Source organism: Ovis canadensis, chromosome 2 (assembly GCF_042477335.2).
Source record: "Ovis canadensis isolate MfBH-ARS-UI-01 breed Bighorn chromosome 2, ARS-UI_OviCan_v2, whole genome shotgun sequence".
NCBI lineage: Eukaryota > Metazoa > Chordata > Mammalia > Artiodactyla > Bovidae > Ovis > Ovis canadensis.
The window spans coordinates 253,567,754-253,580,362 of NC_091246.1; the positions used below are offsets into that span (position 1 = coordinate 253,567,754).

A 12,609-nucleotide genomic window follows, 5' to 3' on the forward strand; every position below is an offset into this window, starting at 1 on the left:
CGTGGCAGCTGGCTCAGGGTTGGGGGGGGGGGATGTGAGAGGCAGGATGTTGTGCTGGGAGGGCAAGGTGGGGGATGAGGTACCCAGTGGGGCTCGGGAGACTTGCAGGGCACCGCTAGTGGGTCACCGCTCACAGCGATGTGTGGGGGCCGGTTCCTGCCAGCTCCTGAGAGCTGACTGTGACATTCCTGGGAATTGTGAACCAGTTTTTAAACCGCTGCTAGGTTGAAACAGATGGCCCAGTGGGCATCCTTACACCATGGAAATCAGCCACCACTGCAAATCAGGGCTTCCTTGTTTATTTCCTTCCCCTGCCCCCAGCCCCGGCCCCCACAGAGCAGGTTTACCAGCCCAGCGCTGGTTGTGAGTTTTTCTTTGTCCTGAGAGCAGTAGGGAGCCATTGACAGCTTCAGACAAGAGCAGAACATGATCTGAGACTGGAAACAGAGGGCTGTTTAAGCCAGAGAGATGGGTAGCTTAGACCATGGCGACCGCGGAGCGAGAGGACGGCCGCGGAGCGAGAGGAAAGGACGGCCGCGGAGCGAGAGCAGATGCGCAGCTTAGACCATGGTGACTGCGGGGCGAGAGCAGATGACTCTGGGAGGTATTTAAGCCAGTAGTCTGCCCTCTTTTCTTCTTTTCCCCCCAAAGTTGGCTTATCTTGTTGGTCCCGCCTCCTGCCAGCTCCCTGCCCTGTCCTCACCGCCCACCACTGGCTGGTTTGCCAGAGCCAGTGCCCCCAGGCACCACGCGACATGGAGAGTTCAAACCTGGAGCCAGCGTTTCAGCGAGGTCACCACCACCTCCGTTTCATCCTTGGGCAGATTACCGAAGCCGTGAGCCTCAGCTTCCCGATTTGCTAAATGGGACTAATCCTTGGCAGGCATATTCGAAGGATGAACCAGTAAATCGCTATGAAAGGGCTTAGCGCATGCTAGGGATTCACTGGCTATAGGATCCCTGCAGTTCATTTCTCCAGCCGCGGTGTCATCCGCATGACAGGAGCTAGAATCTTAGGCCTCTGCTTAGGAAAGGCTGTCAGTTCTGGCTTCTTGTAGCCTTGGGTCAAGTGCAGTGGGGGGTGCAGAGAAAATGAAGAGGGGTGAGTGTTTCCTTCCTGCAAGGGGTTTTCACTCCAGTTAAGTTTAATTAAATCTGACGAATGTTTCCTGACACCTACTAGGTGCCGGGCACGGTGCCAGGTACTTGCCGTAGGCGCTTGGTGATGAAATGGATATGGCACTTCGAGCTCACAGTCTGGCGGGGGCGACAGGCACCTGGCAACAACTCTATTTTAAGGTCTAGTGAGACGAAGCCAGGTAGGAACCATTCATTCGCTCAGACAGCCACCACGCGCCGTCGCAAGGGAAGCCGAACAGACAGGAAACACTGGGAGAGCAGTAGATAGAGAGCTGTAATTAAGTGTGAGACGGGAGGAAGCAGATGGGAAGTGGGGTGGGGACTGCGAGCCGGGAGAGGTCCACCAAAATCTTTGAATTATCCACACATCACAGAGTCTGCAATCTAACTTTTCTAGAACTCACTGCAAGCCTGGATTCCACGGCAAGAACCAACCGTGGCCAAAGGTTAGGAGCCAGGAGGTGTTCTAAGCCCTTAATGTCTGGTGGCTCAGAGGGTAAAGCGCCTGCCCGCAATGCGGGAGACCTGGGTCCAATCCCTGGGTCGGGAAGTTCCCCTGGAGAAGGAAATGGCAACCCACTCCAGTATCCTTGCCTGGAGAATCCCATGGATGGAAGAGCCTGGTGGGCTACAGTCCATGGGGTCGCAAAGAGTCGGACACGACTGAGCGAGCTCACTTCACTTCATGAGTCTACAGAAAGGGCTTATTTATTCCCGTCTTCAGTTCAGTTCAGTCGCTCAGTCGTGTCCGACTCTTTGTGACCCCATGAATCGCAGCACGCCAGGCCTCCCTGTCCATCACCAACTCCCGGAGTTCACTCAGACTCACGTCCATCGAGTCCGTGATGCCTTTACTGATGGGGAAACTTAAGGGGTGAAGGGACTTTCTGGGGCTCGCAGAGTTTAGATTTGAAACCGGAACTCCCAGACCCCAGGGCTCCAACACTGCGTGAAACCGCATCATGTCCATCTTTGGAAAGAAGGAAAGAGGTTGTGTCTGTTGGCACCTTTAGCCCTGAGTGTGCATCTCAGCCATCGCAGATGCTCACCCACCTGACGCACTCAGTCCTCAGGCTGACCTTTAAGTGAGATCCCTGGGGGAACGGCTCCTGTGGGTGGCTCTGTTTAACTCAGGTGCCCCAAAGATCAAGGGACCATGTCAATTAGAGCTTAGCAAAATTCTCTGGTGGGGCTTCTCCAATAGCTCAGATGATAAAGAATCCACCCGCAAGGCAGGAGTCACGCATTTGATCCCTGGGTCAGGAAGATCCCCTGGAGAGGGAAATTGCACTCCAGTGTTCTTGTCTGGGAAACGCTGTGAACAGAGGAGGCTGGTGGGCTACAGTCCATGGGGCCGTGAAAGAGTTGGACAAAACTGGTGACTAACCAACCAACAACCAACCAGCATGATTGTCTCTGGCCCTGCTAATGGTGGCTGATACGTAGCGATATGTATACCCTCCAAGAGTGCTAGAGGCTCAGAACCGGGCAGGGGGCACCTTTAAAAACCACTCATTCCTCTGTTCTTTTTCACTGAGCAAACAGTAATCAGACACCTAGAAGCTTCCTTATAGGAGGGCTTCAGGGAGTAAATGGGATGATGCTTACCAGATGCCCGTACATAGTAAGCCCGCAGTACAGCGGAGCAATTTTAACTGATATCATTTGTATCACTATTTTGAAAGAGGTAGTATAGGACAGTGGTCAAGAGTATGGGCCCTGAATCTCACTGTGTGTGTGTGTGCGCTAAGTCGCTTCAGTCACGTCTGACTCTTGGCAATCCTGTGGACCGTAGCCCGCCAGGCTCCTCTGTCCATGGGGTTCTCCAGGCGGGAATACTAGAGTGGGTTGCCATGCCCGCCTCCAGGGGATCTTCCCGACCCAGGGATCAAACCCACGTCTCTTGTGTCTCCTGCATTGGCAGGCGGGTCTTTACCACTAGTGCCACCTGGGAAGCTCCTAGATTACACTACCCAGGGTTCAGAGACCAGCTGTACTACTTCCCAGCTATGTGACCTTGGGAAAGATATTCAGCCTCTCTGAACCTATTTCCTTATCTGCAAAATGGAATTATCGAGTGCTGAGAATTCAGTAAAGTAGTACCTTGGGACTTTAATCTGCAATTAAAGGCAGATTTCTACTGGAGAGCACTGGTCTTCCATTTTACAGATTAGCACAACTGAGGTCAGACAGAGGGAGAGATTTGCCTATAGTCACACCGTCGGTCAGTGGCAGTGCCTGGATTGGCAACTAGGCCCTCCAGATCCTGTCCAGGATTCTCTGCACAGCACGAATACCCCCTCCCCCAACACACACACACACACACACACATTCTGGAGATCTGCCCCAAGTCACGCACCCCACCCACACACACCCTGATTGGGACCGGTGTTCCTGTGTCTTGTTATGTTTCTGAGCAGGTGTTAGCAACATGTGCAGCTAATCAAGCTCTTAAGACAATGGACTTCCGTGGTGCGGACGAGGACGCAGCAGAGCTGCCCACGGCAGCGTGGAGGCCCAGGCTTCCCACCGTCTCCACCGAAGCATTCCTCCTTGGCTGTGTCCTGGGAGACGGTCGCCCTGCCTCTTGCCTGCCATCGCCCGCCGGCGGGCCCTGAGTGCAGGCGGTCAGCGAGCAGTCTCCGCCGGGAGTCCTTGGCGGCCTTGGGAAGCGTCGCTCCACGCGTCACCATCGTCCTCCTCCTCCCTTGACTGAGCGCAGCTCTCTCACCTCCACAGACTGCTGCTCCCTGGGCTCTCAGCCTGGAGCCTCCCTCCACGCTCACTCTTCCCCGACCACTTCCACGTCCCCAGCTCTGTCTCCATGTCCGTCTCCACCTCCTCCCCCAGTCCCCCTCTCACCTCCAGCCCAGCTCCATCCCTCTTCCTTCTCCACCCCCGTCCCATTCCCTTTTCCATCCGAGCTCCATTTCTCTCCCCCCACCCCCATCTCCCGTCTGTGCCCATGCGCACCCTCATATCTGCCTCCATCCCTCCCCTCCTCCAATCCCAGCTTCCTCTCCCTGCTCACGACCCCCAGCCCTGCTACAATCTGTGACCAAGGTCAAGGTGAGAGGTCCTCTTCTGGCTCTGCGCCTGGAATAGATCCCGTGGACCCAGGAACAGCAGCAGTTCCAGGCATAAGTATCCTGGACAACAATCCCTAATTCAAAGCTGGGCTGCAGAATGAGCGGGACAGAGCAAGCCCACCTGGCTATGACGCAGTGCATTTAATGGTGAAGAATCCGCCACAAAGACCCCTGGATCTGCAACGGCTCCGCACTCGTCTGCCGCAGTAGCCCGTGTGCTCACTCTAAGTGTCTCGTTCCTGTGGCCTCTGAGAGGCTGTCTTCAAGGATGCCCACGCTAGTGCAAGGCTTTGCTGGGTGGGGGGAGGGTGGATACCATGCACCTGAAATGACCCTCCTCAGAGACACTGGGCCTGAGCAAGGGAGAAATACGGGCTTCCCAGGTGGCTCAGATGCTAAAGAACCCGCCTGCCAATGCAGGAGACGTGGGTTCTATCCCTGGGTCAGGACGATCCCCTGGAGTAGGAAATGGCAACCCGCTCCAGTATTCTTGCCTGGAGAATTCTATGGACGGAGGAGTCTGGGTGGGGGCTACAATCTATGGGGTCAGAAAGAGCTGGACACGACTGAACGACCAGGCACACATGCAAGGGAGAAGTCGTCAGGAGTGGCTATAGCAGTAAGAGGCTAGACATAGGCAGAGCTTGTGTCTGAGTTTACAAGCCACACAGACAGACCGTGACACTTGGGTCGCCCCGGCCCTGTGCGTGAGAAGGAGGCCCCTGTTCTACGAGGTCACCATCACGGCCACACAGAGGCCACCACCATAGAGCGCCCCTGACTCCGCCACTCCCGAGCCACGCCAGGAGACTTCCCAGTTAATTTTTGACTTTGCCTTAAGAAGAGAGGATTCCTGCTAGAAGTTTCTTCTACTGATTTTGTCCAGCCCCCAGGAAGGCAGGGCAGCTCTGGATGCAGCGGCCACACAGCACGGCAGGCCCCATTCCAGTCCATCAGTGGGGGCAGAAGTGGAAATTATTTCAGACTCGACAGTTAACATCAATACAGTGAGGCAATGGTCGGCGATCAGTTTTATGAAATTAACTCTGAAATATTGCCTGTCTTTCTCTTGAAAGCAGAACTTTGTTTCGGTCATCGTAACTCACTTTGCAGATAATGTGATGGCTCTTGGCTCTGTAAATCATCCTGTGGCTTTCGCAATCCGGGAACACAAAACCTGTTCTGACATAAACCCCAGCAGGCCTGAGTCTTTAATTGTATCTAGTGAAGTTCAGTTCTCTCTCTACCATGAAGCTCCCCCTACACTGCCTCTAGGGAACCAGCTCAGACAGAGTCAGGCCAAGGTTTCAGCCCTTGTTCTGTTACCAGTATCCCATGGGACTTTGGACAAATCAGTTGACCCACTTGGGCATCAGTCTTCCCATCTATAAAATGGGTTCAATAAAACACATCCTGCCAAACGTTCAGCTTCGAAGATTTTGAGAGAAGCAGCAAATGAGGATACAGACGTAAACCCTCTACAAGAATGGCGAAGGGCCACACAAACAGAAGGGGAGTATTTGTATCACCTGTTCAACTGCTCTCCCTTCTCCCTGGGCTGGGAGGGACATGTCGGGGAATATCTTCTCCCTCCCAGGGCTGGCTATTGTCTGGAGGAGGGGATAATCTCTGCTGTTCCTTGGGTATCACTCTAAATTGGTCTGAACTCACTCCTGCTCTGGGTGTCAATTATCAAGGGGCGGTAATCAATTAGATTTTGGGGAGGAGTGGGAGAGGGGAAAGACTAGTTCAAAATTATATTATTTGCAAAAATCCATTCTTTTCTCTCAGCATGCCTGCTCTATTGACTGCCCTCTTTTTCAATCAGCTCCTAGTCTTTATACCATATTTTTTTTTAAAAAAAGAAAGAAAACCACACTCTCATATAAAAGTGCTCATGAATATAAACATTCCTCATTCCTATTTTCCTCCTTCCACTTTTCTTTTTTCAGTCCTACCTCTCGGTGTCTTTCCCATCCTCTCTGCCGTCTCTCTCTGCTTCTTCACGATGATGCTCAAAAGAGCATCTCCTCCAGGAAGCCTTCTCTGTTCCAGCCACACCGAACTGCCCAAGGTTCCTTCCTTGCCTTGCTCACCTACCCTGTGCCCTGGGCACACTAGTCCTTCTGCTGGGTAACTCGGCTTCATCCTTCAGGTCTGGCCTTAGGCTGCCTCCTCCAGGCAGCCTTCCAGGACTTTGCCAGGCTGAATTCCTGGAGCATCCTGTTCTTGACATCCTCCTGGGTGCCTATCATCCTGTTCCAGGCCCATGTCTGTTTCTCCACTAGGCTGTGTACTTTCTGAAGCCTAGAACTTTGTCTTTAACCTCAGAGCTAATACAAGCCTGCCACACAGGGATTCCGCTTCAGCTCCTGTTTGCTCTCTTCCCTCGCTCACTTCTCCCAGTACAGACAAGCGCATGGCCTCTGGGAGGAATCCCACACGACCTTGGACGCGTGGGCCCTGCCTCCACCTCTGGCTTTGTCTTGACCCTCCCCTCAACACCATGCTCCAAACACCCTGAGACATTTGTGGTCCATAAACACCCTAAGCACATTTCAACCCCAGGGCCCTTGCATCTGCTGCCACCTTTGCCTGAAGCCGTCCACTCAGCTTTGTGCAAGGTTGGGTCCTGCTTATCTTTCAAGTCTCAGCTCAAAGGCCGCCGCCCAGCCCCAGCGAGGTGCTCCTTCCGTTGCCCGTCACAGCACTTGGCGTCTCTTTGTAGATCACATCACAAGGTGCAGTTTTCCACGCATTAGTTCACACGCTTGTCTTTTTCCCAACCCCCCCCCCCCGCCCCACAACTAGAACGTAAGCACCATGAGGACAGAAATTCTCGTCTGCCGTAACCCCAGGGCCTGAAACAGCGGTTTACTCAGCACACATCTGTCAAATGAATGAGCTGGGAGGAGGGACGTAGGTGTCCTGCCCTCCAGTCCGTGCCCGATTCAGAAGGGCTGGAATCCCAGCCGTGTCCATGCCCCTCTTTCCCGGCGGAAGCCTGAGGAAGCAAGGTGCCACCGGCAGGAGGGGGCTCCAGCAAGAAAAAGAGAGAAGAAAAAGCGCACCTCTTTGGTTTATGGGAAAATTAAATATTGAACTGAGTAGTAATGGCAGCCAAGGGGAAAAAATACTGACAAAAAGCCCCCAAGTGGAGCTGCCGTCAGTGTCAGGAGAGAGGAACGCAGCGTCTGTACTTATACAAGCTGCAATGGAGCCCTTTCATGTGGCAGCTGCTGAGCCGAGTCACAGCCCCCAACCCTGGGAGCGGGCGGGAGCCCGCGTGCGGATGAGCTGGGAATCTGGGGCCCGGGTCGCTTGGGGGGGTCAGTGGCCACGGCCCAGAGCCTCCCTGCCTGGAGATGGGGGCCTTTCTGAGTGGAACGGGGTCACAAGGGTCCCCAGTGGCTGCGGGCACAACCCATCCACCTGCTTCCTCTCTGCAGAGAGCCGGCTGCCGGCACTGCTCACCTGCCTTGCCCCTCCCCTGCCAGCTGTTGTGCTTTCCAAGCGGTGGGAGATAAAATTAACAACCCCAACTGGAGGCTCTGGCTGGCTGCTCTGGGGGAGGGGGTGGCACAGCGTGGGGGGCGGTGAATCGGTGAGGCTGTGCAGAGAGGGGCCCAACTCGGGCTACTGCTGACGGAGAGGGAAACCCCACGCGTGCCTGTGCGCACACACGGACACAGAGATACGCACAGAAACACACATGCAAAGCACGCATGTGAACACGCACATAAACGCATACACATACGCACACACACACGCACACACATATGCATAACAGACACAGCACGCACACATATGCACACGCACACACACACACACACACACCCGGAAGTGTGGCGGGGAGACCAGCACGCAGGCCTTGCTGCTGGTTCTGCGTTTCTTGCTTCTGCCACTTTGTACCGATGCCTGTAACCCAGAAGTTCTCGAAGTGTGTTTTGAGAACTGCCCCCGCCCCACTACGCCATTGTAGTTTATATGGCGATAGAGCGAATATGTTCAAGCCCATGATAGGCACCATTTGGGCAGAGATGAAATCTGTGGGGTGTGACAGGAGCCCATTTTAAATAGCAGCAAGCCTGGCTACGTGGGGGGGGGGTGTTTCCAGTGCATCCCAGAGGTATGTATTACACACATGGGCGATTTCACCAGGTTGCAGCATTGTAGTTTTATTAAAGAAGACTCTGGAAGCCTGAGGAAGCTCGGGGAGGCCTTGGCAAGTGGGCAAGCACATCTGGGGTCTGGCCCGTGGCAGTGGCACTCGGCGCAAGCTCCTCCTGTTCAAGCTCAGCTTCAAGTTCAGGCTATTCCATTAACCACCACCCCTCAAGCCTCTGAGAACAACGGGCTGGAGCCTGGAGATTCTGGGTGGGTCTCAAGTCCTCTTCCCCAGCCCGGGAAAGCCTCTGTCCCTTCCAACAGAGCTGTGTCCCCACGAGCATCAGGTCCCGGGGTTTGGAGACTTGGAACAGGGCTGCCCCTGGCCCTCCCCACCCCGCACTGGTGTCACTTGGCCCCGGGTCGCAGGTCCTCTGCTTACGGGCAGTGGGTCCTAAGGGCAGATGCTGGTTTCCTGGGCCTCCCGCATAAGGTAAGGGTGACGTTAGCGCCTTCCTGCAGGTGCCTGTGGGGGCTGAAGCACTTGGCCCCCAGCCTCCCAGCAGAGCCCCCAGCCCCCCAAATCCCCAGCTCAAAGCCCTCCCTTCCAGCGCGAGATTTCCCAGAGGGCTCTGCAGACAGAGTCTTTCCAGTCCCATCAGCATCTTAGGATTGATTTCCTGAGTCAGAGGGCAAGTAAATCATTCTTGCTGCTTGAGTCTCATAAAGCGATTTCCAGGGGAGGCGAGGGTGAAGGGGAGGGGAAGGGCTGTGCAGAAGGGGCATTTTGTGCGAAGAGGATTGTGTGTTTTATTTTTCCTCCTTGACATTTTACTACGAAAATATTCAAGCCCATCAAAAAGCGCAAATAACTGTACAATGAACACTCATGAGGCCATCACCCAGCTTTGTCGATGAATACTTATATCTACCAACTCTATCACACATCCATCTAATTGTGTCTTTTCCAAGAGGAGGGTGAGGCAGAGCCAAGCTCGTTCCTAGCAGGGCTCCAACTCCTGGCCAGGGTGGGGTGGCCTGATCTGGGGCTGGGGGCGTCCCGGAGTTCCAGCGCCCCCAGCCTCTCCCCTGGCCCTTCACGGGCCTTGTGGCCTGGGCCGCTGTCCCCCTTCTGAGCTCCCTGTGCTCATCGCCAGCCGGGTCAGCTCTGGCCTCGGTTCTCTCTCTTGTGAGATGGGCACCACATGGGACCTGTCTCACAGGGCTCATGTTTGCGGGAGGCTTTGCAGTATGCCTGGTATCTGCTAAGCCCCTGCCTCCACTGTACCTGACTTGTGAACAGTAGCCTCCATCTCTGGTCTGACCAGCGTCTGGGCTTTGCCGACCCCGCGCGCGCCACAGGGTAAACTTCAGTGAGCAGGGGCTGGGCTGATGTTTGCGGGGGTGATGGGGGAGCACAGGTTTGCTCAGTGAGCACCCTCTTCTGAGCCCTGATTCCAGGGCCCAAGGGGTCCTGAATTACGCAGCAGGTGGGAGGCCCCTGACCATCATCACGGCTCATCTGAGGCAGGGTCCATGCTGAATGCTTTCTCGCATCAGAGCCTTGCAGAACCCAGAAGCAGGAATTATGATCTCCATTTTCAGAGGCACTGGTTCGTGGCTACTCAACCAGTAAGGACCAAGGTTATGGCTTGAACCCACGTCTGGCCTGAGCCCCCAGCCCGGCCTTGCTTCTTCCCTGCTGTGGGGTCTATCTCAGGGCCTCAGTTTCCTCTGTGCTCAGGTGAGGGGCTGGCCTAGGCGGGTCCTAAAGCCTCCTCCAGTTCACAAAGCCTGTGGCTCTACGTGGGGAACCCCGGGGGAGCAGCCGGAGGGCTCACGGCTGGAGACGAGGAAGGCTGTCCTGACCAGCCGTCAGAGAGCGGGCTGGGTCAGCTGGGCAGGGCCCAGGCTCTCCCTGACGGGGAGCTTCAGGAGTTGGGGTGTCTCTGCTCGTGGGCCTGGGATCCAGGGAGACCCAGCGGAGATTCACGTCTGGCCGGAGCTCCTCAGTGACAACCGTCTCCACTCTTAGCCCTGCTTCTACATCTCGCGGCTGCCACAGAGAGCGTCCCAGGCCCACACCGGCGGCCCGGGCATCCTCGGACAGACGTCACTGGAGTCAGGGCCCTGCCCTCACCTCACAGACGCAGCCCAGGCACAGAGGGCAGAAGGCTTTTCCTGGGAGGCCCTCACGTCTCCTCTCCCTGCTCCTGCAGGGACCAGGCACAGCAGCTGGCCACGGGTGGGCTCGGGAGTCAGCCTGCCCGCGTTCCATTCCCGGCCCCCCTGCCTCTTAGCGGGGTGACCTTGGCAAGTCCCTTACCCTCTCCGCGCCTCTTTCCCCTCGTCTCCTTGACAGAGTCCTGGTGAGCAGTGTGTGAAGCGGTGGTCCCCAACTTTTTCAGCACCGGGGGTCGGTTTTGTGGAAGGTGGTTTTCCCATGGACCAGAGAGGTGAGGATCGTTTCAGGGTGATTCTCAGAAGGAGCGCGCACCCTAGGTCCCTGACATTCACGATTCACAGTAGGGTTCACGCTCCTGTGAGAGTCCACCGCCACGGCTGGTCTGACAGGAGCGAGACTCAGAGGCCGTGCGCGCTGGGGAGCAGCTGGATGCGGATGGAGCTGTGCCTGCTCGGTGCTGCGGACCCGCATGCAGCCCGGATCCTAGCAGGCCCAGCCGGGGGCTGCTGTGGAGAGCTTAGACCCTGATCTGGCGCCGATGAGTGCTGAGCAGATGCTGGCTGTGCTGTTACTGTGGCGTCTTTACCGCATGTTACTCCCGGCTCCTTCCTTGGGGTCCGGCCGCGCGGAGCGCTCCTTCCTTGCCAGGCGTCCCTGCCCCCACACCATTGCCTCCACGGCTCCTGCAGCCTGAAATGCGCCCTGGCCTGTCTGCCCTAGCTCCACACCGCCTCGTCCACGAAGCCTTCCAGATGCCACCCCCTGGAGGATCGCCCCCTTCCTGGGGGCTCTCGCACGCCTCACCTTGCAAACTAGTCCTCCCCCGACATTCTTATTCCCCATCTGCTGGAATCTTGGAAACCTGTGACCTTCTCTGTCTCCCACATCATTCGGGGGCTCCTTCAGAGCAAACACGGGGCCTATGTCCTTCTCATTATCCCCAGAGCCTAGAGGTCAGGTGGGGCTCTGGAGTCAGAGGGAAGGGCTGAGCATCTCCTCCATGTGGTCACTTGCTAGCTTTGCTTCAACTCTCTGAGCCTCAGTTTCCTCTTCTGTACAATGGAAATCCCCACAACCACTCTCTCACCCACTGATGATTAAACAAGAAAACGCTCGTAAGGAACTTAGCACAATCCTGGTGCAAAACAAGCTGTCCGTCCCTGTTAGCTTTCGTCACTAAGATGATCTGCTGTGAAGACTTTCACTCCTAGAGAGCGAGTGAGGTAGCCCTGCCTCCTTGTGTACAGACGGGGAGACCGAGCTCAGGGGCTCGCTGCGGGAGCGCAGACTCCCCCGCCAAGCGCACGTGCAGCGTGGTCCTGGTCTGTATTGCCCTCCGTAAGCGAGGCGGTGGGGTCGCCTCCCTCGCCCCAGGAAGCTCTACAGGCAGCACTACAGGCAGCAGATGCGTCCAGGGCGGGCTCACCGCTTCCCAGGCTGCCCCAGCCCGCTCCGCCGGCTCCTGCTACAGCTCTGTGAGCACCTGTAACTTCAGCCTTGCGCTTGTTCCTCAAATCACCGGGCCTGAGGCACTACCCTTTCACCGGCCACATATCACTTGTAATTAAGGGGCCTGTCCCAGGCAGGGGAGGTCTGCCTTCTGCCAGAAGCACTAAATCCAGCTCCCAGGGGGGGAAAGGATAAAGCATCGCGTGGACTTCACACTTGTCAAGGTTTAAGGACACATCTGCAGGCCTGCTCTGGTGGGGTCGCGAGGCTAGAGTCGAGCTGGGTGGACAGTAGGTGGAGAGAGGCCAGATCTGTGAGATGCAGAAGGTCCGGGGAGCTGGTGAGAGCCTTGGGGGACTGCAGCCACCTGCTTGACAATTTCAGGGAGCAGATGAATCTCTAGCTCAGCTTAGGAGGGCATGACAGGCTATTCTGTGCAAGGCTATAAAGAGGCTCCCTAGCCAGGCAGCCTGGGTTTGGAAGCCCAGCACTGCCACTCACTTGCTGTGTGACCTTGGGTGAGTTACTTAACCTCTCTGGGTTGCAGTTGCCTCGTTTATTAAAATGAGAGTGCTGGAAGCACCTACCTCCTAGAGCTGTGAAGAGTACATCAAATTATAAAGTGTCTGAAGCTACAGT

The 12,609-nt window shown here is 56.0% G+C and overlaps 1 protein-coding gene across 2 annotated transcripts in view; it reads right to left on the bottom strand.

Moving 5' to 3' along the window:
* The window catches only part of IGSF21 (immunoglobin superfamily member 21), a 273,463-nt gene that overhangs the window by 15,367 nt on the left and 245,487 nt on the right, over positions 1-12,609 (bottom strand). The gene's annotated exons all lie outside the window — the stretch shown is intronic.